The sequence below is a fragment of the Pseudorasbora parva genome, chromosome 20 (genome assembly GCF_024679245.1).
Source record: "Pseudorasbora parva isolate DD20220531a chromosome 20, ASM2467924v1, whole genome shotgun sequence".
In the NCBI taxonomy this organism is placed as follows: Eukaryota; Metazoa; Chordata; class Actinopteri; order Cypriniformes; family Gobionidae; genus Pseudorasbora; species Pseudorasbora parva.
In genome coordinates this window covers 29,752,081-29,758,687 of record NC_090191.1, presented here as the reverse complement: position 1 = coordinate 29,758,687, position 6,607 = coordinate 29,752,081, and positions in this window count along the sequence as shown.

The following is a 6,607-nucleotide window of genomic DNA, read 5'->3' as shown; positions in this document are numbered from 1 at the left end:
TGCACTACTGGCCATTGGAAGATATGATCACGAAATGAGATATAATTCAAGTAAAAATAACATGGAACATGTCATTTAATTGCGACAACAACAACAAAATATTGTTGTTGCTAAAAATCACAATTTGGAGTGGAATATGTTATATAAAGTGCATCAGTTTATACTACTTCATATCACAATTAATTAATTATCCATTAATATGACAGGTATCAATGCAGAAATTACTCAGAATTACTCAAAATGACAAGATCTCATTTCCATTCATAGGTATTCACATGCAAAATTTTGGTAAGTTTAGATATATCCTGAACATGTACAATATGGACAATGGAAAACTATTTACATATGCACATCTTTACAATCATAAAACATCTTCCTTTAAATTATTTATTTTTATAAACATATTTTTGAGCCCTTAACTGCACCTCTACCGCAATCTTAATCAGTTCTCGGAATTGTTGTAGAATTTAAAAAAAAACTATATCAATACATAATAAAATATTATAAATCACACAAAATAGAATGAAACCATTATTCATAGGCATTAAATAAATGTGATTTAAAATTATTAATTAATCTCACTGAAAAAAAGTTAAAAAGGGTTTGTAAACATTTTACGGCCATACATTTTAGATGGTGTCAGTACGTTAATAATGTACATTACGCAAATGTACCCCCCCCCCCCAAAAAAAAGGTGTGTGTGTTAGAACGACATTTGACCTATTAATAGATTAGTGTTACATTTTCACTATTTTAACTAACTATTAACTATGCCTTTTGCCCTAATAAACTCCTAATTACTGTTTATTAATAATTAGGAAGTTGTTAAGTTTAGGTATTGGGTAGGATCAGGGATGAAGAATATGATCAAGCAGAAAAAGGCATTAATATGTGCTTTATAAGTACTTATAAACAGCCAATATCCTAGTAATATACATGCTAATATGCAACTCATTAATAGTGAGAATTGGACCCTAAACTAAAGTGTAACCATAATTACTAATGAGATCATGCTAATAAATCATACAATGAAATGAGTCACAGTAACATATACTCAAAGTAACATCTGACTTCTTGCTTGAATAAAAGTTTAATCGTTTCAAGTCACTGAAAACACATTGCCGATGCTTGCTTTAACTTATGTAAAAATGTTTTTTTTTTCTTCACTCGATATGTAAAGAGTGGTTCACGTGGATATCATTGAATGCTCATCAAGACAGAGAAGGTCTAAAATCACCTATGAGTTTGGGCCACACTCTTTCAGACTTTATTGGTGCTGAAAAAGTACAATGGTTCCAAGATCTCTTCTCACTGACCCCTGAGTTATTTGTCAGCTATAAGGACAGGTGGAGCCTTGGGACACTGAGTGCTCATTTAGCGGAAAGCTGGAAAGTGTGATGTGGCGTCAGATCAGTGGAGGATGCAGATGATGACCTGTTCATCATCCCCTCCGGCCATCTGCCTTAGGTTGAGCTCAGAGTCGGAGGATCTGGCCAGTAAACCTGAGGCCAAATGTCCACATAAAACTCAGACACTTTTGTGTGACCCACTCCCTCCTATTTACCCGCTTTACATTCTGTCCTCCTTGCTCTTTTCCTCTCGCTCACCGCACATGAATCTGTATTTAATAGAGTCTGGATTTTCTTTTCTTTTACCTTGAGTAGTCTTGTTCTTGGTTTTTTGAGAATGAGGACATGTCACGCAACCTGGTCGTATTGCATTCACTTAATTTGGAGGGCTTCTTCCAAATGACAATGCATTTACGTCAAAGGTTTGACGTCTTTGACGTTGACATCAAAACTGTTTTGGCTCACTTGAGAACCGCTGCACTTAAAGATGCTAAATATAATGACTGATGGGACGTTTATGCTGGCAAATGAGTGAATGACTACATATTTTTTGCCCCACTGCAAGCAGTCCATTCCATAATGAACCAACGGGATCAAAGCAGGTTACAGCTGTTGCATGAGTTTTTCTTGAACACCACCAGAGCTCCCTGAAGGATAGTTGACACAAGGGTCCCTGCTGGTGTCAACGGCTGTTTGGCTGTTTGTGTCTGCATACATACGCAAGCTATAAACCCTAATGTGGAAACTATTACACTAAAAGTCCAAAGGAAGAGAGGAAGTTATTAGCTATGCAGGGCTTTAAAACCAAAGGGGGAAACGCACATATATGCACGTCTATTATAAGAATTTTCATAATGCATACTTATTTTGCTAAGTACAAATTGTCTGTGGAGTGTCTACATTAACATAGGGTCATAAAAGCTAAATGCATGATATAAAGTATTAAATTAAAAAGTTTTAGATGTCGTATAGCAGGTCCCACGGCAGCTACCCATAAATTGGACATGTGAAAACCATGTACACACATTAAAATTTCCTGTAGACATCTTGACCTGACAAAGGCTTTGAATCATTGTTATAAAAGTAAGCTGTGTGAGATCCCACGCCATTCAGTGGTTTGTTACACAATGCTGAGTGGAATCGGGACCGATGACTCAACTTTTGCAAGCAATCTGGATTCAATCTCAGAACTGGTTCAAGTAAAGAGTGGCAAGATTGAAGCAGGTCTGTCTGCCTTATGCTTGGCATAGATACCGATCTGCAGACCAGCCTCCAGACGAGACACGTGATGTATGCATCTGAAAAGGGAGGTCAGAGTCTGTTAGAATCATCAGAACCTGCACGCAGAGCGCTGACCAAACCACGACGGAGAAGCGTGGAGAAACCTGAACCTTTTCTGCCTGTGGAACAGCTGAGACAAGATCAGGAGCAAGAGGGAAAAGAAAAACAAAGACAAAAGATATCAAACTACAATAGACTATGTGAGGTGACTAATGTTTACAAGGGTGTTAAACTACCATCAAAATAGTGCAAAGATCATTTGCAAATGTGAGTCTTGCGCAAAGTATGTTGTGAAGCATGTGTGTGGGACCATCTCTGTTCCTTCAATCCTGCACGCCCAGCAATTTCCCAGCAGAGTTAGTCATTGACACACAAAACGTAGTCCAATAATTTAATAAACCACTACAGTAAAATAAACAATACAATGTCATTAGAAAAAAGTACCCAGTGGAAAGTCGTGGTTTAGGGTTCAGCTGCACTGATGAGAAAAACATTTATTCTATATTCTATTTGATCAACTTCGTTCTACATTCTGAGTGATATTCAGTCAAATCAAAACTATAGTACTAAGAAGTAAGTAAATTATTGACCAAAAAGATATTTCTAATATGCTAGCCACCTTTTGTCGTGATTACACTAGAACAGTTATTTGTATATGTATAAAAGTAAGTGTTTTATATATATTTATACATATATATATATTGCTGTCAAATTGATTAATCCTGATTAATCACATTGCAATATAAAAAGTTTGATTATATAATATATGTAAACACAAACTTGTAAGTTAGATGTGATTCATCATGATTAATCGATTTGACAACACTAATATACACCGATCGATCAGGCATAAAATTATGATATGCTAATATTGTGCTGGTCCCCCTTTTTGATGCCAAAACAGCCCTGACCCATCAATGCATGGACTCCTAGACCCCTGAAGTTGTGCTGTGGTATCTGGCACCAAAAAATGTTAGCAGCAGATCCTTTAAATCCTGTAAGTTGTGAGGTGGGGCCTCCATGGATTGGACTTGTTTGTTCAGCACATCCCACAGATGCTCGGTTGGATTGAGATCTGGGGAATTTGGAGGCCAAGTCAACACCTCAAACTCATTGTGCTCCTCAAACCATTCCTCAACCAGTTTTGCTTTGTGGCAGGGCGCATTATCCTGCTGAAAGAGGCCACAGCCACCAGGGAATAACTTTTCCATGAAAAATGGTCTGCAGCGATGCTTTGGTAGGTGGTACGTGTTAAAGTAACATCCACATTGATGGCAGGACCCAAGGTTTCCCAGCAGAACATTGCCCAAAGCATCACACTGCCTCGGCTGGCTTACCTTTTTACCATAGTGCATCCTGGGGCCACGTGTTCCTCAAGTAAGCGACGCACATGCACCCGGCCATCCACGTGATGTATAAGAAAACATGATTCATCAGATCAGGCCTCCTTCTTCCATTGCTTCATGGTGCAGTTTTGATTGCCCACTGTTGGCACTTTTAGCGGTGGACACTGGACAGGGGTCAGCATGGGCACCCTGACTGGTCTGCGGCTATATTATTATATATATACTTATAATATTATATATATATTATAAGTATATATATAATATATATAATATACTTATAATATTATATATATAATTAAATAATATACTTAATATAAATTTATATTTATATATATATATATATATATATATATATATATATATATATATATATATATATATATATATATATATATATATATATATATAAATTTATATTAAGTATATTATTTAATTATAGTTTTGAATAATTAGAAATAGTAATATTATACTCGCTCGAATATATATATATATATATATATATATATATATATATATATATATATATATATATATATATATATATATATATATATATAAATGTGTTTTGTTCACTTTATGCGTGAATTTTTTATCAGTCTGGTTTTGTGAAACTGATGAAGGCTGTCATTAAAAGCTCTAATCTAATCCCTATATCACCAGCCACAATCACTAAAGAGAGCCACACAGACCTCACATCTGAAATCAAGGCCTTAAGACAAAACACAGCTGTGGAAGTATGGGCGGTATGGAATGTCCTCTAACCTCCTGCCTACACACTTTCTTTTAGATTTGTTTAGTTATTATTTGTAAGAATCCTGCCTGTATATATAACAGAAACATTTAGCAAGCATTCAAAGCTTTACATTTATTAGCAGGACTTGCCAAACTCAGTATAATTGGATTTTACAACCAAACTGTGTGCTCCAGGATGTGTGTAATCTCCTTGGCATCTTTGTGAGTGTTTGTTGTACTGAAATTCAAGAGGGTCAAGATGTGACAGATGACTCAATAACCAATTTAACAAACCACTAAACTTTATCCCCAGTTATTAAACTACAATTTCACGCAATTAATTACTTAAAATCTGGTATGTTGGTGGTCGAGACTGCTTTTTTTTCTTCTTTAAGTGGGCTGATCCAGTGTCAGAACCTCTGGTTCAGTCTGGTTTTGATTTTTAGCTTCCATCACACACCAAGCAGCTTTTACTGCTGGCAACTCAGTCATACAGGCCCAAAAGAGCCATAAAATCTGTGTCAAACCAGGCAAAACCCAGCAGAACCTCACACAAACCTGCTTAAAAATACAACAGGCTAACTAAAGGAACCCAGAGACCCGAATCAAAGACACTCTAAGAAGTGCAAGACCACACAAGAAAAAAACCCCTGTAATAAACCTTTACAAATCAGTAACGAATAAAATCTGATTTAAAAAGGATAATGATGTTAAAACTTTGCTTTTGTTGCAATTCACCACAATGTCTTTTAACTTTTAAACTGGAGTGTTACTGATCAGAGGATTGTTTTTCCACAGGAACAATTTTAAAACGTACATATTGTTTTGCGGGTTTCTTAAATTAGTGAATTATGTAAATATGACTTTAAATGAGCAGAAATGGTCTTTTGCTGGATTTGAGCCCAGATTTAAACAGCCTGAATTATTCACATTCAGTCTAATGTCACTCATCTACTTTTAAGATGCTTATGTTGAATTGATCTGGTATCCTGAGATTTGTATTCTACGTTGTGTTCAATTACAAAAGATATGTGATGTGTCAGAGGTGGGCTGGATGAACCAAACCAATAGGCTCAAATGTGTTATCTGAGGAACACAGATTCTTAAGTGTGAGTTTGCATTTGAGTGCATTTGTGAGAAAGATCTCGATGGAAAATTCTTGACAGTAAAATATGTTATGTCTTTACCAGTCTTGTCAAGCTTGCAAGCGTAGTTTGGAATGTCTGCAGTTGTTTTTATAGTTTTATGTGTGTGTGGTCCAGGTAAACAGTATTTTATGGGGTCAAAATGTCCCCACAATGGCGATACCAGAAATCATTATCACTGTGGAGAAATGTTTTGGTCCCCATGAGGAAAACAGCTTATATAAATCAGAGTAATTGATGTTTTTTGACAGTTTAAAAGTGTAATAAAAATTCAGTGATGGATGGGTAGGTTTAGGGGTAGGGGTAGGGTACACTGTAAAAATTATTTGTGGTGGTTTTTGTTGGTTTAACTTAAAAAAGTAAGTAACCTGGTTGCCTTCAAATTTTGAGTTTATTGAAATTAAAAATTTGAGTTGATACAATGAAGGAAATTAGTTTAATAAATAGAAACTCAAAATATTTTTGTATATGAACCACATAAAAAATGTGAAAAATCATGAAAATAGCACAATTTGGCATGTTTCACTGCATCATCAGAAATAACACACACATTATTACCCAATATGCTTACAAAATCTTTGAATAATCTTTTAATAAAGGTTGTCGAATCTCAAAAAAATGTTCATTGTATTAACTCAAAATTTGAATTTCAATGAACTCAAAATTTTAAGGCAACCAGGTAACTTTTTTTCTAAATATTTTTTTACAGTGTATAAAAAATACATTTTTTTTAAAAACATTTTGTCTATGTAAT